Source organism: Varroa jacobsoni, unplaced genomic scaffold (assembly GCF_002532875.2).
Source record: "Varroa jacobsoni isolate VJ856 unplaced genomic scaffold, vjacob_1.0 scaffold_40, whole genome shotgun sequence".
NCBI classification, from domain to species: Eukaryota; Metazoa; Arthropoda; class Arachnida; order Mesostigmata; family Varroidae; genus Varroa; species Varroa jacobsoni.
In genome coordinates, this window is record NW_019212942.1 from 216483 (window position 1) to 241281 (window position 24799).

At 41.0% G+C, this 24799-nt stretch overlaps 2 long non-coding RNA genes across 3 annotated transcripts; one reads left to right on the forward strand and one right to left on the reverse strand.

The window, feature by feature from the left end:
• Nucleotides 1–477: 477 nt before the first annotated feature.
• On the reverse strand, nt 478–16098 carry LOC111260198 (uncharacterized). Of its 2 annotated transcripts, none has more exons than XR_002680175.1 (3): nt 15685–16098; nt 1927–2159; nt 478–1446 (listed from the first exon to the last, which is right to left on the reverse strand). It is a non-coding gene; the product is annotated as an uncharacterized LOC111260198 (long non-coding RNA). The 2 variants fall into 2 exon arrangements; XR_015310940.1 differs by lacking the exon at nt 15685–16098 and adding an exon at nt 11092–12118.
• Nucleotides 16099–16350: 252 nt separating this feature from the next.
• LOC111260204 (uncharacterized) lies at nt 16351–21506 on the forward strand. Its single transcript, XR_002680177.1, has 2 exons — nt 16351–16735; nt 20880–21506. It is a non-coding gene; the product is annotated as an uncharacterized LOC111260204 (long non-coding RNA).
• The last annotated feature ends 3293 nt before the right edge of the window (nt 21507–24799 follow it).

Sequence of the window (24799 nt, forward strand, 5' to 3'; positions counted from 1 at the left end):
GGAAAAGGTTTGTCTGCTGCACCGAACGCCTTAGGTAGCCATTTAGGAGAAACGCGCAAACGGAACCAGGGAGATGAAAAGTTTCACTAACCGACCAATGAGGACAAGGTCTGGGTAAGCAAGTAGAACTATGACAGATCAGGACTTCCGGAATTTCGTCATGAATTCGATATCAGGAGTTCCAAGTGCAGTCGTTAGTGTACTACCGCTTTCAGAGCATTCTTGTATGTCGAGACCTCACTAGGCACGTGGACTTGTCCTTATTGTTGATTTCTATTGGCTTCAGGTAGGTTTAGATAGTAAATTGTATTCGAGGAATTGTATTGACCATTGAAATTGACCTAACTACATAGGTAAGTGCCATTTGTTTGAGTTATACAAATATTTTCTTAACACTAAATAAATATGCAGCCCAAAATAGAACTCCATTTTAGCTAGATACTATAATTAGTGAAACAAAGAAAAACAAAATAAATATGTTCAGTGCTGTTATTACAAAACTCTTTATTCGAACAAACACAAGCGTTCCAACGTGACGGAAACAGACCTTCGGAGTTGCCAGATAAGTGTTTGTAACATATCGATGCCTCTTTCAGAACTGATAGAGACCTGCGGTTATGCAAGATGTGCGCAATTTTTGTCTTTCCAACAAATAAAGTAAATCATTACTAGAACGGCCGCTGTTCGACGCACTCTAGATTAGCATTATGACAATATACATAGTAATAAAAGTGATTAAAATTACTGAAATTGAAAGAGTACACATACATTATATATTACTTGTTTATTACCAGATCGGATCGTGCGACGCAAGCCTGCTATTAAACAAAGTACACCTGGTACTATGCCTCTATCGAGCCTAATAATGTACACATCTCGCATCTCTCGTGGTAGCGGTAAAGATTCGCTGCAGGAACGTTCTGGATTACAAACGGTCCCATGTAACAAAATAGCCCAAAACGAAATTTATAGATAGGAATCTCACTGCTCTGAAGTTCAACATATCAACCCCGGAATAGCCGATACAAATTCTACGAAGCCATTTCGCTGCCATACTCTGCGAAGTTACCTTTTTATTTTGCAATGGTGTTTTCTATAAATCCTAATCACTTCTCGTGGTATTGCGATACATATCACAAACAATGCGGACTAATAAAAATATATGCGGATGCCAGCTTGCACAGTGAGTGAGCGGGAATGGCGTCCGATCTTCTTAACACCGCTACCTCAGTTTACTGTTGCCTCCTTCCATCAAAGGTAAACGAGCAGCTGTTCAATGTCAAATTATTCGTAAGGTGCGATGCTGTGGAACAGCTTTCTATTTCAGAGTTTTTATTGACCCCCTGATCGCTGTTAACGGGCCAGACACCTTGCACGTTCCCAGTTGCCCTTTAACCGCTCGTGAGACGAGCGATAATCCCCCAGAAAAGATGAATCGAAGTTCACCTATAAATTAAAGCTTATTGTTAGATGGAATTGCAAACGTCTGAATTTTATTATGGGTTACCAATATAATTTAATTGGTAGAAAAACAGCATCGATGTGACAACATTCAGCAGTTGCTGACCAATCGCGAGACTGAATTCCGCGAATTTGCTTGGTTGATGAAGATGCCATATAAGGAAGCTACGTTCCTCATATCAGTATTTAGACCGAGGGTTTCGGTATGGATTTAAGCAAAGAACTGCTATCCGCTCTACAGATATTGTTAACGATTACATAACTTGGCACCTATTTAAGCATTCAATGCTATTTTATTTAATCAAATCACGCAACTAAAGCCTGCGTGTCTATGCCAAGAGCATTATGTTAGCCAAATACATAACATTTACGTTGAATGTGTCTGCTAGGCACACTTTTGTTCAAATTGGTGAAGGGATTCATCATTATTCTGTTTTTTTTTTTTTTTGGTGGCAACAAACTCACTTTTCCAAAGTAGCTGGTCAGGATAGCAAGTACCTTCGCCGTCACTGTCCTTAGTGTTACAAGCCTAAAGCAAGCGATTAGTCGTTATATATCGATGTAGGTTTTGAATGACAACGAGCGCTATTGTTATGAGGGATCGCAGGGCCTCACTCCGCCGAAGGCGGACGAAAATGCCGTGTCCGCGCGTCCGGCTGCCTCAACAAGCACTGCCATTCTGTCCTATCCACGAAATGCTGAAGAAACAAATGTAGCGGCAGTAGCAGTTTGTTAGTTCCGGTCGAGGCGACGATGGTGACGGTCAACCGATAGGTCGCAGTGGCCAAAAATCAATGTTTGAGCGCTCACATGCGTGACGCTTAAAAAAGATTAGCTAACTAGGCCACCTAAAGTCAATTTGAGTGTTATTTTTAGCTTTCTACATAAGCCTATCCATATGTTACATCCTCTGAACAGCCGAACAGCTCTAGGATTCAGTAATATGCATGGATATATATCAAGTGATTTGTATTTTTTTGTTCCGAAAAATCGCGGAATGACCTAGAGGAGTAGAGGATGCTTTTCTCGCTATTTTCCCGTGTCAAGTTCGTCGATTGTCACAATTTTAGGTAAATGTAAACAACACCCTCGGAAAATGAAATTTCTGCCCGTATAAAGCGGCTCTTACGGTCAGATACGTTGTATAGGCGAACGGGACGTTGCTCACGGTAGTTATCTGATAAATGTAGTATGTTCTGTGTACAGACGAATGTAAATGTGTTTTTTTCGCTTTTTTGGAGGACATACAAACAACCCTGTTTCTGATATTTGAATAGTGTAGCATCTCAAATTGGGTTTGCTTACGTTCGACGTTTAACAGATTGGCTGGTCAAAAAAAAGTAGGTTTGTACATGGTAACGACAGCCAACAGTAGACGGTACGCCTAAGCTAACGTGAGCTAAATAGGCTGTTAGCAAATTGTCGAATTGTATTTTTCTAGAATCTATACGTTTGGCTAAATCGTTGCCTTTTTGCTATGGCACAAATTCGGTAGATAAAAATTCACCGTTATACAGGAAAAGCGTTTGAATTAGGTTTTTTTAAAAATATAATCAATACCTCAAATCTTAAGGTATACACCGCGTTGTCTACCCGTGCTGAAACTGTACAATGGCTAATGGGAAGAGTATGTAGAAGTAACGACCGAGTGGCGGTTTCTGCAATGCAACTATTACACAATAATGAGCCCTGCCGTCGATTTAATCCGATCAGGGAACTGAATCAAAATTTCAGTAGTTCAAACTCTGCATAGGCGTCTATAGCTGGAACAGTAACTTCACCGGATTAAACGGGTTGTACTGTTAGGAAGGAGTTCAGCTTAGTAGATCGTGACCTCTTGTCGTTTAATGAAAACTGCTACTGATTTGATTAACTCTGATATACTTCATTGAGTAATAACGGTTTGTGTATTTATTTTATTGAAATGATACATAGATTAGAACAGGCGACCGATATAGTAACATAATAAGCACAAGGACATAGTGGGAATCATGCGGATTATCATTGTTTTCACAGTAAATGATCTAAGGTAACAATAGTAATGAAATACAGTATCTGTAGAGAAAACACCCAGAAATAGACAACATGTTCAGAAAAGCATCTACGTCTTCCGATTGTTTTGCCTGCGTATTTTCTGAACGCACAGACGGTACGTTTATGAAACTCATCTTGTTAACAATTTGACAAGCTAACGCCATCACAGTCTATTGAGCGCGTTATATTATTATTACAGAATTGAATTTCTGCTTAATATCGTATCCAATTGGGTTCCAGCGAGTTCTTTGAATTATATCGTTTTGATTCGATACGTTGCTGCACAAAGAGGAACTAAATAAATTGCGAGCTACACCTCACGGGATAGCCAAACAAGTCTATAGATGGCAGCTATTTAGAAAAATCAAATAAGAAGCGATAACCAAGGCCCGAGTACCTAATTAAAAATTTAGCGTGAAAAACCCAGGGCGTCCTTCAAAACAACCTTGAAGCAATGTAGGGTTTCCTTGTTGGTGTGACATGATACGATCCACTTTCATACAATGAAATAATTCAATCAGTTATCCTTGTGCGTATTTTTCTCCTACAAGTTTCTATGTATGCGTTTATAGGCGAGTGGTGCCAAATTCAATCTATTGCGAATACCCACCCATGACTTCAAGTTCGCTAAAGACACTCCCCGCCATTTATTTGTCAGCATGGCCGTCACCACGCCCCGATCTACTGCCGATATGTCCAAACTTTTCCACTTGCGGCCATATTTACCCGATTTTCTGCAGCGGAAATGTTCTTCCAGAATATAGAATTGATCGTTGAAGACGGACTCAACGGGCCAGCTTTATGCTATCCTAGCAGCACGTTTCATGTTCAGTTTAGCTGACTATCTCGCCAAGACGCATCGATTGTTATCTAAGTATAAAATGTAAGGCTTTTTATATGTTTATATGTTCATGACATGACCAGTAAGAGACGTTGTCAAACTGCCAAACAAGTTAACAGTGGGACTTTTATACAAACCAACTGTTTTTTCAGTATATATATATATTAAAAATTACTCGACAGAATCATCGTTATAGCTTTCGGTAAGTTAATTTCATGATCTATACATATAAATATAATAATCTGGGCCTAAGCAATCCGCTTCGTAGATTTACATAGCCACGCAGCCCTACTTTTGCGGTAAAGACTCATGCCTTTTTCGTCAATTTGGGATTATCAAAAGCGTCCTAAGGCGGCAGTTGAGATTAACGGACTGCAAAAAACAACAGAAGAGTAATTTCACCATCAAAATAGTCGTCGCAGTAAAGATGAACATTGCTAAATATTATAACCCGACTTGTTTCTTAACGGTGATTTGCTTTAGGCTTCTCTTCAGGCTAGCGCAGGTTGGCAGTATAGGTTTTAGCGTTATCATAGAACAACAGGAGTAACTTGAAGTCGAAAGGGATTTTAACTTCGGCTGAATATATCAATGGAGTAGTGCGTGAAAATGTCACGAATAGCAATTTCCTAAGTGGCAACATGCCCTTATTTAACAGTGCCGACTTGTGTTAGCATAAAAAAACGGTAAATACCATTGCACCGATGTGCATTGTACATTTTTTTCCCTTCCTCTTTACATTAAACAGGGCGTTAAGTGCTCGCTGTTTTTTATTCATGGCTGCCGCTCGTTCACGTACAAATGGAACATTCACGCAGCTATAAATTATGTTATGTCTCGTAAAACCGCCTAATCACACCCTTTACGTACGATGCTAGATGAATTTATTATGTACGAGTGTTGTACGGATGTTTACGTCAAATATACGTTATGGCCCTCTATTTATTTTGTTTTTCTATTTAGATATGATATAGCATCGTTTAATTAAGTTAAAGTTCTTGTAAATTAAAGACCTTCGCCGATACTGATTGGTGTCGTATCAACCGCTGCTGTTCGCTGTTCAAAAATGTCAGTAAAGCATCCTAGTGAAACGTGCTTCTGTTATTTCTGTCAGAAAAAAATGCCCCATGTTTATCTTCTTCTTTAATTCATGCGGATCGATCTGTTTTTGGTGTTTTCGACTTCTACGAATCCTTATTATATACATATAGTTAAAATCTCACTCGTAAACAATCCTGAAAGATACAATATACTGGTATTCTAGTACGACCTAACTTGGTGGCATTCGATTCGTAACCGACAGAAATCGGTAAGAGGCGACTGGACCTATAAATGTATACCGTCCTGTGATGTATTTTTAAAATGTAGCAGATGCCTTTTTTGTAGATGTTACACCGAAGTCAGATTATTAAATTTAAATGAAAATAGCTAAAACTGAATCCAATTCAAATAGAACCAAGTAAACATTCAAAGACTACGCACGAGATGAATTTTCTATGAGAACAAAACATAGCCATCCCTAAGGGCCTTGGCTTTGTTCTGCGTATGATCAGATAAAGGCGGACGTTCGTATCCCATTGGGTGCATTTTTGTTGCGCCTTTCCGCTTTTCCAAGTCTGCAAATTAATCCTAATAGTACAATAATTCATATAAAGTGGTGTTCCTATGGGCAAGTATCCATTTTTTTCGCGGCAGACTGTTATTAAAATTAAAAACACAACCACTGAGGCATTTAGGTCGTTTGTACAGTTCATCGATTGCTTGGCGAATATGTCCTTTCCAATCTTTTCCTCTTTGCCTGCTATCCCCCCCACTGTCTCCCTCATCTCTTTTTTTAGGCATCTTTTCTGACTCTGCCGCAGTCGTCGGAAGGCGAAACAGTAACAATGATTGCGGTCTTGCAACTATCATAATCGAGGATTTCCTCCTAACAATCTGTTGTCGATTGTTTCACTTCGTATGATATATATATATAATTGTCTTGCCGGCACTTGGCATTGTAGCGTTGTTGTACGTTCAGCCCAGACTTTAAGGGCGTCTCCGTTTAATTGGATGAACGATCAAACGTCAAGATACGTCTATGGACGGTGCTTACAGTTATATTGACCTTTAACAGCGGTCGCGAAGCAGCTGTACAGTACAGCTTCCTTCATTCGTTTACTGCGCATGGCCTATGAGCAAGCAGTCCGCTCAAACACGTAGAAGCGCACAGTATCGGATATTTTTACATCAGTAAAATGATCATGGCGTTTTTGACTCGCAGGAAGACGATTTGTTCGTTGTTTTCGTCGATGTTCTTGTTTGTCGATTCTCATGCAGACTCTACTATTGGACCCTTGTGGTTACTCGCTACTTGTTCGATACATGTATTGTCTATACATGTTTTTCGTGCATATTTTCTCTTGCGCCCGACGCCACATATCCTGTAACACATATAAGCTTCCTCGTTCCTTCTAACAACTGTTTATAGATGTTTGTATGCACAATATTAAGGGCTTTATCCACAGGAACGGCGGTAGTGGGGCTGCCAACGCCTCGAAGTTCCCTCGTAAAGCAATTTTTCGGCCATCGACTTTTTCTTGTCGAACACTTGACGGGGTCTTCTTAGACAGCGGCGAGGCGACCGACGACTGTGTTCATCGGTGAGGCCGCCGATGTCCAGCGCTTTTCCGATCGTTAGGGTTCACTCTGGTCTGCTTCGATTGGCTGGCGTAGCAGCTTCGTCTTGGCACCCAACAGTTAGTAATTATTATTATATTCTATAATACCGCCACCGCCGCAGACATTAGCAGCAAAGGTGGTCGTGGCGACAAGCGACGCGCCATTAAGCATCAATACATACGCGTATCAATAGCAGCATAGAAGATTTGAACGCCAAAGGTATTTTCGGTACGACACTGCAGAAAACGTACGAAAAGTATGTACGGAGAGGATAACGCAGGAATTTCTTATATACAGCAGCGGAGACGCGATCAGCGCCACTGGAGTATGAGCAGTATCAACACATACGGACAGGGCAGAGTACAAATAATCTAGTGCTCACAAACGCTCGGCAATAGCGCCAGCAAGAACGGGTCGTTTGTATGAAGAGCGTCAGACAGTCACTGCATCGACCGTATATATGTATTAAGGTAACGAAGCAGGTCACCCAAGCCAGTATATGTGATTATATCAATCTCCCAATGGTCACTCATTGTTTGTCATTGAACTTTCACATTGCTATCAAATATATAAAATTTTTCTCGTACATGAAAGCCTGACTATAATGGTTTTGAACCTCGAATGGATCTTCGACTGAACGTTTGTGACGTCGAAGGAAAGGTTATCGCCGACATGCAAATGCCGACGGCGGATTGCGTCCGTACACGCACCAAAGTGTCAACAACATTTTAAGATAATTTTTAATTTGGTATTTATGCAAAAACACGCCAGGGAAGAACCGAATCGTTAAGAAAAACGCCATTGTATATTTTAAGGTGAGAATATTAGCGCTAATGTCACCTAAACATATAAATCGTTATTTCAGTTGCCGCTACTAGATAGCGGCAATTACTATGCCATCCAGATTTTCGGTCATCCACTCCGTGAATATCTGCATCGTGTCCTATCATGTCTTGTACCTACGGTTTGAGACTCAATAATTTACGATTTGAGGATAGATTCGACAAAATATTATTATAACGATTTATATTTAAATGCAACTATCCCTCAACAGGCATTGCATAGCCATGCAGTTTCTTGTTAGCAACATGCTCATTTATCCTATTTGCAGATTATTAGCGTCTTCTGCGAACAGGAAGTACATGTCATGACGTCCATGTCAATCAAATGTTGACAACGGCGAGATGAGCCAATATCAATAAACCAAATCAGTCCAAAGCAGGAGTTCGAACTCGGGATGTCCTGTTTGTAGACTCCTCACATCTCTTCCACCACGACGTTCAAACTTTTTATAAAGATTAGTGTTAATAGCCTGAGTAGACGTGAATTTGCCAAAATCACGCCGTCCTTCGCTCACTACCCGTAATCACTTCCTACATCGTTAACAACAGGCAAGTCCTGCAACCGGCCTACTATCCCACCAGTAACCGGTATTCTGCTCGATACTTGGTTTCATGTCAACACAGTCAATTGTAATCACCAAAGACTACCTTTAATGAGAAGAAGAAGAAGAAGAAGAAGACACCGCTAAGACGAATCTGTTACGTTACTCATATAGGCAAAAGAAAGATGACGCGTTACAGCTCACATGAATTAAACTGTCTAAAAAATTCGGACATTAATGTTGATATCTCTGACAGCGAATTAAACCATCAGCTCTAGGAGCTTTCTATTACACTCGTCCCTAAGGACACATACATTTTGAAACTAAATTCATCTCCGAGTAGCAATTGCTAGTTCAGGCTTTCTAAGCGGAAGATTTTTGGGATAGGCTTCCGGGGCCTGCGAAGCGGGGAATAATGACTTGCTAATCAGCGGGAGCTAGAATTTATAGCCTTGTTAAAACTGGACGCAATACTCAGCCATCAAACAAAGATAGAACATTACCATCAGTTAGCTGCTTAAGATTTTAGTATGTCTCGTCTCCGTCAGAGGTACCAATCAGCATGACAAATATCGAAAAAGCTCCGCTCATCAAACAACATGTTAAAGGCTATTTGTTCTATGCAAGCTGAGCTGAACGTTGGAGGGAAAGAACTGCGCTCGCTTTTAGCGCTTCCTACATTTGGCATATCAAGTGCCTATTACAGAAGTTAAAGTCGACGACCTGCTGCCTGATATTATACTTAATGGCCGTTTATTACAAAACCTGATATGTAACGCATACATGATACAGTTAGAACCAGTGGGGCCGTAACGTCCGCGCGTCTGGCTCTAGTTACAGCAATGATTTCAATGTCTGGCCATACCAAATGTCCATTTGGGGATGCTTACGTAAATAATCGTTATTTCTCTATGTGACACAGGCCAAGTTAAACTCTGAGCCAGAATAACCTCATTTTGCGGAGTCTCTCGAGCGTTGATATTTACAGATCATGTCGAAGTTTTTTTGCGATTAAGAAATGTCCTATCATGTGTTTGAAAATGCGCGCCATATTACTGCTCTTAGAACAGTTTTCATCAACAAAACTCATTTCTATTGACGTGACATCGAGCTTATTTATTCGTATGTTTTAATTATGCTCTATCTCTAAAAAGCTGCGCTTTTCGTCTTGTTTATAGGCCAGGTTCCTAAATGCCACTACGATGGTTAGTAGCTCTGTTCTATTTTTCAAAAATTGTTGTTTTCGAAGACACCATGATGCAACGTGTGATTCCATATTAAATGTTAAGTGTTAAATAGGCGTGTCTACTCTGTCTTGCTAATGAAAAGCGCCTGCTTCAGTATGTCCTAGAAGGCACTGCTTTTATAAAACGCTTACTTACACACCTTATTTTGTAAAAAAAAAAAAAAAGGACAAAAATATACTGCAGATCAGTGGCGGACGTTACGGTTCGCACACCAGGAAAACAAGGGGTTGATTACTCTGCATCTTTCAGCAGTAGCTTGTGGTTGAATGTTTTCGCCACTTTGAATCTCTGCTCAAGTCCTATCAGAGAAGCGATCTGCTTTGCTGAAAATTTATCTTGTCGTGACCTGAGTATATTTGGCCAAGGGCTTTCGCATCGCTTTACTCCATTAATTAAAATACATCATCATACTCTGTTATGCGTTTTTATATACGTTTTACAACGCTAGGAAATTTTTTATGTGAAATTCTTCTGCACTAGTAGGATCATGACTTAACCCCTCATTAAGCCTGTGTTCTGTACTGAGGGAACATGTGCTAGACCAAGAAAAACGTACTGTTTATGTCGTATGTAACGCTTAGAACCTTCAAGAATTGGCATTCTCATAAGTCGGTCAGATTTTCACGCAGCAGTGACTGCTATTACGGTCTCATGGGCCCTGTAATTTAGGGAAGGAAAGGTAAGTACACCTAAATTTTTCATAACAAAGTTGGTTTGAATAAGTTTTCGCCCAAAGCAATAGTCGAGACCGGGATTTCGGTGGCAAAAATACCTTACGGTGCATTTTGGCATAGGTGGCCCAAGATCAGGATTAAGAGATCGTTATCATGGCGTTTCAACAATTCATGAAAAGCTGCCCTTTGGGCTTGTCATATACTCTTGTGTACATTTTCGCATTGACAGCATAGACTTTGATATGGATGTTTTTAAAGATAAGATGTTTTATTGAATCAGTATACGATACGTACATGAAAAGGTCACAAATTATCTCCTGCGGCAACCTGATGTGGCCTAAGGATACGAGAAGAAGCTGTCGTGTGCAGTTTAAGATATTATCTGTTAGCTATAGTCACATGAATAGTCTAGTGCTGATTACACCACGCTAGAACGCGACGTGGCTTTCAGTGGTTATTATTTGTCACTTATATTTATTTATAGAGGCAAATCTATAAATCATTTAAACTACATAGTCGCAGTCTTACTAAATAGATTAGGTTTATGTGAACGGTTCGTGACTGTCCTGCAAACAAAATAACATTTTCCTGTTGTGCTTCAAAGCAAAGTAATCATATCGCCTTCACGCATGGCTAAGTTCATCGGCGCACTTATAGTTCGGAATATTTTGTTTCTGTCAGTGTATTTTCGAAATTGCTCTAATAGAAATAGTAACATGACAGTGTTAAACCGCAAAAATAAGGATCTCCGTTGGATTTTAAATGGTTTTTCAATTTCCTTTGACCTACATTGATGTCTCCGAGTTGATCAGGCCGGATCCTAGAGTCAATTCTGAGGGAAGTCCGATAGCCGCGCACGGATCGTCACCGATTCGGCAATCACTTCCATTACTATAACAACTACTCTTACTGGCGTAGACGACGGCAAATAGTGAAGCAAGCTTCACTTAAACGCAGAGGCACGACGAACGGCAAGAAACGGTTTGGTGATGCTAGTGACTCTTTCGCTGCAGTCGCATCGGCCGCAGTCGATGCAACAATGATCTAACGAAATTGAGACGTTGTCTTAGACGATCCCAGTGGCACTGCTGCTATTACAGCTGTTGTTGTTGCTGTTATCATCGTCTATGGATAAAATCGATTGTGTGCCAGGGAAAAGTTGAGGTTTGCCGCTGTCAACGTTTGAGCGGGCTGAAGTATGGCGTCGAACTGTCACAATGTTGGCTGGCAGCGGCGGCAATCGGAACGAAGCGTGAACATTGAAACCTGGTATTGCATGCTAAGAAATACACAATTCCTAGCGATTTCTGATCGAATCGTTGCTGCCAATAGCCTACTGCCGAATGCTGACGTTGTCACTGCTGACGATGGCGATGCAGCATAATATGAATGTATACGATAACATTCATCGAGACACTTACATAATCAGGCGACCATGCGGCGAGGCATATAGTTAGCGATATTGGATCTCTGAATTTCGCTCGCGCCACTTCCGTACTGGTTTTTTCTCCTATAGAGCTTTTTCTCAGTTACATCAGATGCTACGCTACTGTTGGCGCTGCTGTCGCTGCAACTATCGTTCGCGCTGTTGTTACGTTTCGATTTTTCTTTTCCAATATTCGCTGGTGTATGAATGCGCGGCGCAGGCAAGAGACGGGAATAATTTCGAAATTGATAATGAAATCGTCGTCCGCTGTTTCAACGACGTCTTATAGAGTTGATCATTTTCTATCCCTTGCCGTCTCGTCTTTTCCCATTCACCATGAAACAGTAGTACCAAGTTGTTATCCTGTTGGTAAGTTTGATTGCTTTGACTTGCAACCGATGGCTTGATACATCGCCTATGCAATTGGCACATGCGACGAGTACGAATTTGCCCGAGCGTTATGTTGACTTGGAAAACAAGTTCCAATATTCTAGACTGAAAAAATTCGAAACGTATGAAATTATCATCCGTCAACATGTGTACGTACGAAATGATACGGAACAAATAATCAGACTGTGCTGTTGGCATAGTTCTGGTTAGCATCACCATGCTATTTCAAATACGACAACAAACACGAAATAACGGTACGGGATAGGCACTTTTGGATATTATGAGACCAAAGTATTGTTATGCAAACACAGGGAAATAGTATATGGATAAATGTATTAGCAGGCCCCGAGGAAGCAATCGATTTTGCCCTTATCATTAGTAGAGCTGAAAAACCACTCCTTACTTCTATAAATTTGATTACGTCTCCGCAAGTATGGAATTATGGGCCGTTGGAGTTGCCCATGTAGAAGAGTCACTAGGTATGCAAGCAACAATTGCTTGTTTGTATCCTATCATTCGATACAATGTCGTGCCGCTCAGTCTGGATAGAAAATATTGGATGGAATATGATCATTTATGGAATTATGTACAGCAAGCCAGTAGACTTTCTTGTATCTATTATATGTTGCTATTATTAGTCGACGATACTAAACATGAGGTCAATTTTTTCCACAACTAAATAATGTCGACTCAGTATATCGAAGAATGGGGTAACCCAAAACGTCGATGATCGTAATAGCTAGCCCAATTTAGTTCTATTTGAATTTACTGAGCAGCTAACGTAAGCGAAAAGCGAGAAGATCTTCGTCGTTAAGTTCATCAACGTTTCACCAGGCTGTTGCTTATGCAACGGGGGCAAGAACAGGCGGGACAATTTATCCAGCGACAGTCGAAAAACGCTGACAAAAAACTGATTTACCTATAATTATTGATCTGACACCGATCGATTTGGCGTCATTTTAAATAATTCAAGCCTATCTGCGTCGAAGATCTTCTACTCAGCAGGTTACTGGTGGCTGCGTCCAGTGGTGGATTTCGTCGCGAACCAATCGAAGAGATCAAGACGAGACAAATTAAAACGGAAGCGAATTTTTTTGCGACAAAGCTTTTTGGCACTGTTGTAAAAGTATTTTGGTACAGCGGTGAGGAGACTGCTTGAAACCAGCTAGGGCAGACCAGATCATCCGATCGAGATAGAAAAGCAAAAGCCGTAAATCGGACCGAATACATGAAAAAAGAAAGGAATAAGACAGTAACGTTATTTATCGTTCTGATTTGAGCGCCTCATGTATGCATTGTATTGTATCTACTATTATACCACGTACCTACCTAGAAATAATAATCGAAATATTAACGTCGTTTTGTTTAATTTATGTAAGTAGATGTATTCGAAGTGGACCCTACAGAAAAACGTAGTGAAATAGACGGACAAGTCGGAGATGAACGATAAAATCTTGTAGCTGCAGAAAGCAAAGCAAGTCTATATCCGACTATGTCTTTAATGGTTTATAGTGTTTATGTGGTCTGCTATGTTGTCACCTTTCCATAGCAGATCCGATCCACAGCGTCAGCCGTGTGGTTCGTCATGCAACAACGTTGACCAACACCGATCTCGCTCATTTTTCAAACCTGTGTTATTCAATCACAATGTGCGTGCGTGTGTAAAAAACGAACTTTTTATTATAGTTAATGAAACAAGTAATCTCTTCCGACATGTTGCGACTATGAACACAGCGGCCTCACCACTCATCGCTATAAGGTTGACCCAGCTGAGATCTGATCAGCGCATAGAGGCAGTGAAAGCGAATCGAGTGCAGAATTTCCAGTTAGAACTACTACTATAATTGTTGCATATAAACAGCATAGAAATGAAACACTTCTCGCACGTAGCCGGGCTAGGACTAGGTACGAATAGATGGTGGATTATGATTGATGATTTTCGGTAATGGCCGTGACTGAATCTATTGTGTTGATCATTTTCGCATATAATGCGCTATTCGAAATTCGATTTGTTTAGCTTAGCATTCATCTCATTTTCATGACCAGATGCATTGAGAACAACGTTTCTTACGGTAATGCACGCAGCTGCCAGAAAAAAAATATCACATATATTATGATACCATGATCATTAGGTAGCGCCATATTGTAAACATAGATAGTGGAGGTAGATAATACATCGGCTGATCGTTGGGCTAGAGAACTTTTAGAGTGGAACTTTTTTTAGCCGCGCTCCAACATTACACATTACCGAAGTTCTGAGAGAAGTCTGCTTCTTAACGACTAACTAGCTATCTGTCTAATACGTTCGGGCGAAGACTAGAAAATTGGCTCAGCGAGCATACGGCAATCGACCACAATACATTGTTTCTTTTCGATGATCTGTCGTCGAGGGAAGAACAGCTAATGATTAGTCATCATTATATATCTGCATAATATTTGCCGGTTCCATATATTTACGATGTAGTTCACTAGATAACTGTTCTCCAGAATTGGCCAGAACATTACAGATCCGTTCCAGCGACGTCAATCTAGACATATACTTATGGAAACGGACACATAGCCCGAACTCAATGCCAAATGATCGTCACTGCTAGCCGTTCATTTCTGCTCGCTCGTACGTTTGCTATCATCCTAATTATCATAACGAATGGTGTGAACGCCAATAGCAATAACAGTAATGGTAGTAATAGTTTCTAGAGACGTTTGCATTGTATATCAAAGCCCTCCTTTAGCAAGTGGCCATCGGGCACCGAATGCCAATACACTGACAAACCCACAAATCGAAGAACCACTATCAACTGTGGGCGTTACATTAAAGGATACATTGCGTATTGCAGCTAGACTGGATCACATTGTAATTACTGTCGCTGCTCGATGTTATTTCGATTGTCAGATATATGCACTGTTGTAGTGGGTTACTATCTGGACGCGCGCGTTGGAGAATAGTCGTTTCACTGGTATATGGTAGTGTTTTGATCCGTTCGAACGTTGTCGTTGGCGCCATTTTAATAGCCTTGTCTTCTGTGCAAACTTTCCGAAGTCCGTTCCGTACATTATTATGTCATTGTAACAGTATTGAGTAACGACTCGAATGGAGCCGAAAAGGACGTAACAGCTATAGATAGCCCGCATAACGTAAGATTATATAGAGAAAAACGTTATCGTCGGCTTCGTACTACATACAGCTAAGAGTGAACCCGCTAGGCCCCTTGGTGTTATTGTTTCTCAGTTTTGCATACGTTTAAAACAATCAATGTACGACTAGAATGTGATAAACTAACCGATTCAGGGCCTATATTGGAGCCCGTTGCTGGCTGGCTCGCTCATATTCTTTACTGCTCACTGGCTTTTGCTGACACAGCCGATATGGGACCTCTATTTGTTGGCATATAAGTTGGACAAGATTCCATTGATTTTTACAGCTCAGTCGAAAATGGTGACAGGGTACACCAAAAGACATTGAGAGTATTTCTTAATACTGGAAACTTTAACATCGAACGGGCTGGTAAGTTGAGCTCTATATGTAGTACATAGTAGCATACCTCATTAACTAGCTTAGTACTTACTACTTTGTAACTGAATGACGCCACACAAGCTAGTGGAGGCCAACACTCCGTAACGACTTAGAGTTTCAACTGTTGTATAATAAATGCACAAGGTCACACCGGTCTGCGCCGCTACAAATAGATCAATATACAAGCTAGTACAAACTATCGACCTCTATAGAGTTATATCACGATGCACAAAAGTTGTACAAGTATTTTGTCTTCGCACATGAACAATGCGACCCATTTGACATTTGCTAATCCTATTAAAAAACAAAAATCGAGCAACACATAGATACTAGTGCACGGTACGGGTTAATGGACGCGTTGCACGCTAGAAGTAACAAATGCATCGCTTGTATTAGTCCGAATCTCTGCCCATTTTGCTATAGCCAATGCCCACGCGGACAAAAGCTCCTAGCTGCTCATCGTCGCGCTTCCTGCAACTGTTACAGATATTCGGTGCGGGCTCTAACGAAGCTAGTAAAAAGTTTAATTGCTTGCTTGTGTTCCCCTCAAAAGCGTTCATGGGGATTATTGTTGTCAGCAAAGTCTTTCTATCAAAGCGTCATAGTGAGCGTCGGGAAGCTGCAAAGAGCGACGTCCTGTCTATAGAAATGGAAGGCAGAAATTCATATATAAGCAAATCAGTCACAATGTAAACGTATTCTGCGAAGTAGACTTCCGGTGGCCCTGTGTCGAGTAGCGGAAGTCGGTGCGGCGCGTGGTATGTCAGCGGTGGAATAATGGTCGATAAGTGCTGCGAAGCGTTAGGGATGAAGGCAGCCTTTGGAAAAGTGCAACTGCTTTTAGTTTCGAGTGCGGGAAGAATGCCCGGAGCGAATCTTCTGCTATTATTTATTAGAAGGGCAATTATCTTGAGATAACATTACTGTAACTTCGCATAGTGCTTCTGCTATCCGTCACAACTTCGGCCAAAGGTTAATTTGATTAGTGAATGATAACCTGTGACAATTATGACGCTATAGATTATTGCATGGAGCCTTGTCGTCGAAATCACGGACGGATTTATACTTGGATAAGCCGTTAGTGTTATGGAACCTATTACAAGGTATAATTACTGTTCGTGAGATATTGAATGGGTTGTCGAATAGGCTTACGCAACGTACCGTTTCATAAACGTTTGCCCAAGGCTCTTACCGTACCACGCAATTTTTCCATCAACTTTGGTAACTCGGTTGATGTCATGGGGCCTGACACAGATGTTGCTAACAGGATTAGTACATTGAGGATTGGGACTTGATTGTCAACTATATCGCGCTAAGACCCTTTAGTCACTATAAGGCTGGGTGATCCTCGCATTGAGGCAGGTGTATAACCACCTAACTTCGATACTTGTTGACTTGGGGATCTCCCCTCTGCAAATCACATTGGGCACGTTACTTTATCTAAAGTGAACAATTCGATTTTCTCATAATGTAATCGCCTCCCAGTAAATCAATCGCGATTTAGGTTATTTACGGAATTAATGCCGTAACCGATAACGTACCTCCTGGCCGAACAATCTTCTACAGAAATTCATGGAAGACTATGTATATCATATATGCATTAATTTGGTCGTTATATTGCAAGCGCCGGCGTTTTGTTAGGGTCATGTGCGTTCCGTGAAGGGGCCACGATAATGATGTTGTCTTATTTTTACCTCATTAAATTGTTTTGCTAGGGAGATTGAAGCCCCGAACTCGAGAACCGCATCGTACGTCTTGGATACGTGTTTTATATTGGCTGTGTTAAGTTGATGTTAATATGCTATTGCATTGGCTAGCTATGGTTAATTCTGTGACAAGTTCACCGCAGGTGTCATTGAGTTGAATTTGATTTAGGCCTGAATAAAAAAACCGCTTGTGGTGAAATACAGCCAAAGGCGAATACGAAATAGCCAAGAAAATTATTGACAATTTGTGCCAAACAAGAAAAATTCGTATAGACGACATATATATATCTGCTCTACTTAACTAGGATCGATACCAATGAAAGTTCACGGTACTGGAATACCTTGTTCTTCAACGTTCACTTTGAGATTTAGGTCATATATGCAATAAAATATTTCTACGTGTGACACTTGATAACTAAGTAGACAGAATTTTATCTAATCGCCAATAAAAGTCGGCTTTTGCTCAGATTTTAGCCGTTTTTATGATACGTGTCGGCGGCACCTGAGGAGACGTGCTGTCGATATGGGCGAAGTTCAAAATGGACCTTTTTTGCTGAAGGCTACTTTGCGTATCGATGCTAACCGTATACAATAGGTCTTCTGGTAATGTCGGAATTATAAGGATGGGTTGATTTCAAATCTACATACGATAAAGACTACTAGCCGGAGAGGTCAGTAAATCCAATACGGTGAGAACTGATCGGGCTATTAATAACTTTTAGTGAAGCGTGATGAAGACAATACACACTGGCTGTTATTTTTATTTTCACGCTCGATATTACTACTATAAGCAATAGATCATTACGATATACGACGAACTGTTTCCGTATTTCGCATGGCGGCCCATGCTAGTCGTATCACTTAAACGCAAGCATAGCTCGTTGGACTAGCCTAAATGGGTATTAAGTCTAATTCTACTAAAAAACGAATCGATACTGAAGCAATTTTCCAGCTAATCAACCAAACAGAACTTTTCCGAAGCGTTCCTTCAAGGCTCAATAAAGCCTTTTCTCGTCCTCAGCGCATGTGTGGAACTATTTCGCATAACCTAACAGGCATGCTGATGGCATCATTGTGAGGATCGAAAAGCTGCTGACAATACTTTAAGGTGACGGTAGAACGTCGATCAAAAAAAAAATTCAATAATAGTAACAGCCTGATGCTACGGACGTTCTGCTATGGACAAAATGAAACCTAAGCAGATCACAGTTTGCAAATTAAGTTAGGCTAAACAATTCTATCTATCGCTGAATAAACTATTTACGACCCATTTGAAAATTTCGCTATCTGTTGCTCCATATAACAACAAATTCGTCATGGGAGACGAGTATCCAGAAACATGACCAGCCGCAAGCTCGCAGCTCGGTATACGCCTAGAAGACATAGTTAAATAGTAGAAATGCCAAGTATTTTACCCAGCACACAATTGAGGTAGCCTTGCATCTATATATAAAGCAGTGACGTGGTTCAGTCAACGGGAATCGTCTAGTCCATGATCGAATTTTACCTGAGTGGAATCTAAGCTCGACGAAGCCTAAATGAGGCTTATGCGCGTTGCATGCAGAGGAACAGACACGCGGAAAGGACAAATACTTAGTGTGAACACTGCATCCTGAGGCGTTCCGCCGCAGTGCCGGGCCTTCCTCACATGGCTGCCACATGTGGCGGCCTAGTCGCGCGCGTCTTCTTACTCGTGATTTCTCTTTCACTAGTGCACGTACTATGAATCGTATCTGTCAGCGATGTTCCACTGTTCTAGCTGGCTAGCTATGTGTTACATTCACACAAAATTAACTTGAAGCGCATCGTTCGGATAAAGTTCTGTAGGGCGATAGTATCGGGTCGGCGGGCTTTCGTATGGCAAAATTCAATATATATATCTAACCGTACAATACAAACTGTACTTACTAGAGGAAACGTCGCCGAAATTTCCTGATATCTTGACGGCGCTCAGATTTACTAGTTTAAGCAGTTTAAGCCCTCGTAGCTGCTAGCAATAATTATCGTTATACGTTTGTGGTAAAGTGCTTGAATCTTAATCACCCTAGCTAATTCAGGAAGGCTAGAAATGTACCTAATTAGAGAAGTAAGCAAATGCCCTCGAATCCTGAAAATTCATCCCAGGAGCTAAAATCAATTATAGATCGTTTTCCCACCACCTTAAACGCGATTTTGAAAGTTCTCCAAGGCCTAAAGCCCACAGCCATAAACGCTTCTCCAGCATCCGCCGATAGAGTACACTGCGTTGCATTAAAATAGCAAAAACTTAACCCGCCCCTTGGCGTTGATGTGGGCACGATAGCAGCTCTGCTCCAACAGTGCTATTCTCTACGCTCGCCTTACTAGAATATCTGAATTTCTATATTTTGTCGAATGAGTTTCTATATTTTCTACGAGAGAAATCACTGCATCATCGCTTGGCAATCGACGTCCCAAAAGAAGCAAAAAGGGAAAGTTACATGGTCAGAACGCGACACTCAATTCCGATAAATGGGTAACTGGGTAAGTGTTTACTAGCTTGCCCTAGTTGCCATATCATACTATCTAGAAGCTGTCTTTCCTTTAGATTCTTTGCTGCTACTGATCTTTTCTGTTTTCGATTTCTTTCCGTAAATGCCATTAGCAGAAGCGAGAATGACGGTTTGAATGAAGACCTCTTTGTCCGTCAGCCTCTGTCCCGTAAGTGAGTGCGTATAGATCTGGGCTGTTCCATTGAATGCCGTTACTTCAAGTCTACTCGGGCTCGTCGCTGTTTCGATTTCGCCGGCCCAGCTACTACCACGGCCTGCTCACACTTAATGCGCGTCAGCTTTCAAACGACGGGCGGCAACGCCAGAGGCTAGAAGGAGACATCTAGTCTCTTTTGCGCTGCACCACTTTCACCCATCTTCACAATAGTCACCATATATCATATATTTTTTAAAAAGCTTCATTGCTATATTTTGTGTTTAACAGCAATGTACGAGGTGTGCGTTTTTTTTGCAGCACTTTGACCCCCTGTGCGTCCCTTCATCCATGTCTCATGACGTAAATGCTCCGTGATGTATATATAGATGTTTTTTTACAATATACGGGGATAAAGAGGTAAACACAATTCCCGTCACATGGCTATTCAACCCTTATAATATTTCTTTCGCCTAAAAAAGGAATAGACAAGGTCTGAAGTAGTAAAAAGCACGCTAGCAACTCGCGTCTACCTATGATCACCGTTGAAGCAAACTTCAGTTGTACTTTATAGCATTGTAACATAGCCATAAAGGACCGGATGTAACGTTGCTTCGTGTCTTCCCCTAGCAAAAATTTACTAGCCAAACATGAAAAATCATCAAATATCAAACGTCAATAGGCTCAGTAAAAACGCACTATGAACAGACTTCGTTGCATTTATTGAACGGTGCGAGTGCACGCAATTCCCGGCCGACCTCAGCAGTCAAAATCACCAAAATATCATCAGAAGAATGGGTGAGTAAGTGAATGAATGGGTTTGGCCACCAACAATCGGACTATATCATTTACGTTCTGCCATTTTGTTCATTTCCAGATTCACTCGTCATCGGCTGTCACGAAAAAAAAGAGGGGGGAAAAAATGGAGAGCTTTTCTCAAACCCTCCATCGGTTCGTTGTCAACAGCAACAGTAGTAGTGGCAGCAGCAGCAAAAGCGGCGGCAGCAACAGCGGACAGCATCGAATCGTCCATGTAGGCACAATTTGTCCGGTCCGTCACTCGCCTTCGCCTGACAGTCGTCATGAGGAGTCGCCTACCATGTCTCGCTATCGAGACAGTTATTTAATACATTTAAGACACTTTCTTAGGTTTAACGCGACTCAAATAGCTAGGAAATAGTACTCGCTGCGACTGATTTCGGAAAAGGATCGACTGGTTACTGTTTGATGTTCTCTTTCCCAAACACAAGCCTCATCCATGGAATGAAAACAAACAGCCGTATGCAGGATAGCGACAATCATATTCAGGGAACAACGGCAACAACGTGACGTATAGTTGCTCTATAGGATTTATGCTAGTCTTAATGGAGGCATCTTCATTTTATTCACACTTTTAAATACCACATTAGATTCCTATTGCATGTATTAGATAATACAAAGGCCCCATCTATTAACAGACACGTGATACCACTCAATAAACATGCCTGTATGTTTAGCTGCAATAGACGAAGATGAATATGTACTTTAAGATAAACTCCCACATATCATATCTGATAGGAACAGCATACTCTTAGCGCATTCAATGTAGTCACTAGCTAGCTCAATATTCAGTACTTGCGATTCCTTTAGAACCAAGTTTTCATTGCAATTGTTGACGTGGCAGTATTAACAGCAGCGATTATTTAGGCCAAGGCCGAGTCCGAGGGGGCGATTTATATTTCCGAAACGAACCAGTTAGCGCCTCGGAATTGCACGGGGTCAATTGTTTATGCATAAGGCACGTATCCATTCACGCAGTCTATTCTTGTGCATTTTGCTTTATCGGTCCACAGACGCTCAACGGTTTCCTAGGGGGAAGCTAGCTGCTTAGATTAATGTGACCAGAGCATGTCGTCAACTCATGTGGGGTCTCATGTGGGAGGCGGATTTTTAAGGTGATTCTATAATTATGTAGGGCCGATAATCCTGCAGTCCTATTCTAGTGCGTTAACACCGAGAGAACACAGCTAAGAGCCACATGATAAACTTCAACGGCAATTTTGCTGACTCAGAGCAAGTTTCACATAGGACTGAACTGTTCGATCACTCAAAGCGGTTTGTGGATGAATACACCTTTGCTCTTAACTACAGTTGGGTAAGTTAATTTTGATAGTCTCAGAATATGGCTGAATTATGCCGGCTATCGTATAAGCTCTTTGTGGACTGTGTAACGCCTGATCGTTAGTAAGTGGTTAGCACCTATCAGGAATACATTGAATAATCTTTATTTTCAACACAGAATTATGTAAATCAATCATCGCAAGCGGGTCGAAGTCGAAATAGCTATGGCTATCTTGTTCTCAGCAATCGTTTGGCGGCAAGTTAATGGAATCGAGTGAGAATAGCATATTGCTCGGAACGTCCAAGCTACCATGTATACATTTTTTCCGCCGGCCTAGAAGTCAAAGTATCTTACAAAGCCCACTTTCAATTTCGGATCGCTTCCCTGTTGAACGCATATTTGTTCGATTTGATATCTTAGTCTGTTTGTAAAAGAACAGACCGAGACGGCTAAGGAAGAAAATGCACACATGAAACATGTTTCCTACTTATTTTACATGTACTTCGTATAGAAGACTTGCTTTGCAAACTCACGACTGGCAAAGACACACACGACGGTAAACGTGCATAAAACCTGCCCTTGCTCTATAAAATAATAATAATAACATATCGCAATAAATTGAGAATAGTGAGTATCTATGCGCTAACGGGGGTCAACTTGTTAATACCTCGTTGGTGGCGCAGAGGCCAGCGGTTCCCCTTAACCTAGCTAGCGCTAGCAGAAAAATGCTCCAAATAGCAAACTGTATAAAAGTCTTATACCATCAAAATCGCAAAAAAGGTACAACTTAGTTCGTGACACACACGTCCTTTGTAAGAAAATACATATAGTTAAATCATGTTAGTCTCTCCAATCTATGGTGGTGTTTAGCTCTGGTAGTCTGTTTAAAACTGATACTACGTCGGTGCTTAGTTTTTTACTGTCCTATATCTATAGCTCGTTTATGATTCCATCGCGTCACGTTACGATAAAGGTGTAAGTCCAGCCAAAATGCGGACATTTATAACTGGGCAATTCTTATTGTTTCACGCGTCCAATGTGTCTCACTACTGGTATCGTCGAGGCTATGAAATTACCATAGACATACAGGTAGCTCATGTCGTAGCTTCTACGCGCAGTAAAAACAGTATTCTTCGTTTTCTATTGTTTTTCTTTAACATGTAGCATATTTTTGTTTCTGCTACTGCTACTAGCATTGAATAAAGCCAGCTATTGGACTCGTGCGAATGTGAGTAAGAAGCTAAAGGATGATTGACTAGATTCAAGTGGCCGCTTGCGGGAATCGGCATAAGGTGAAAATAATCGTATTTACGCCGGGCAATATTTTCACGTAGTCATCAAAAAGGAGAAACCGTTTTATGCCAAATCGAAGCGCTTCTCACGGCGAGGGACCGTGGCTTCGTTGGTTGCATGTTTATCGGTCGGTACGGTTGCCTATAAGTCTGTCTTAAAGAAAGGGGAGCAAAAAAACAGTCAAGAATTCGTCGCCCCTTTGTCCGTCTGGTTTGAACGTTGCTGATAGATTCGGATATTGCAAATGGCGCGAAAATTGGGCAAAAAAGAATTGCGTGAAACTTAGCTGCAGTACATATGTGTATGTGTGTGTGTATATAATAAACATTGTCATGATAATCAGCTTAATATCGTCGACGCCCAGTGTGGGCGCTGTAAAACGCAAAGATAGTATATTTTTTTTGATGTATAATATATGCTAACTGGAATATTGTATTTTCTCCGCTCGTGGAAATTTCGACCGCGTATGAGATCGTAATCGACACCGCACTTTTTTAGTTCTGTTTTTTGTCCGACGGATTTAGCATAGCGAAACGGTAGTTGCATTACATTACAGCTAGGCTTATTTGTTCGGCCACTAATTGGTGATAGGTCAAACCCATCTACCGAGTCCGAACGTCGGATATCTTTGTACTTGTTTGTAAGCCGTGAGCGAAAAAGGTGCAGTGTTTTTTCGGTTCAGTCCGCTCACAGGTCATCCTAGAAATGAGTATCTCTAAAACTTGAAAGATTTAGTAGTGATGCTGAGTACGACCGGTTAGAAAGCTACAGGCATCGCATAAAAAATATTTTTATTGTTGGTTAATGATCTGCGCAAGTTGACTGCAGGCCGGCTTAGGACCGTTGCAGTCATAAGCTGCCGCCATTCATCGGTAGCATTGTTCTCTGTATCTCGAACAGATTGGGATTTTTCGTTTCTGGAGGTTGGCGTGCATCTCTTTTCGTCGACTGTTTTTTTCCGATGATACATTGTCAAAGTCGCTTAATATTTGACCTACAAATTTATTAGCGGATGACCTGCTGCAGCAGATTAGCACCCGTGGTTCCCGTAACAATCGAAATGTCTAGGCAACTTATGATTGATATTATTACTATCACTATTATTACGTAGTGAAAACTTTATTTACTGCACATATAAATATTAAAGTGTATTAGAAGGTCTTTATAGGTTACAATTTTTTCAAAATTATTGTATATACAAAAAATTATATACAGACAACACAGAAGCTGACCTATAATAAAATGTCTGAGAATAATAAACGTTCGCTGTACTGATACATACAGCATACGGACATTTTGGGTAGCAGTGAGTGAGTTAGTTCTACCGGAATATCAAACCTCTTCTATTTTTCCTTTGCCAAAGAAAGAAAAATTCTCTTTTTTGGAGGTCTCTAACATTTTCA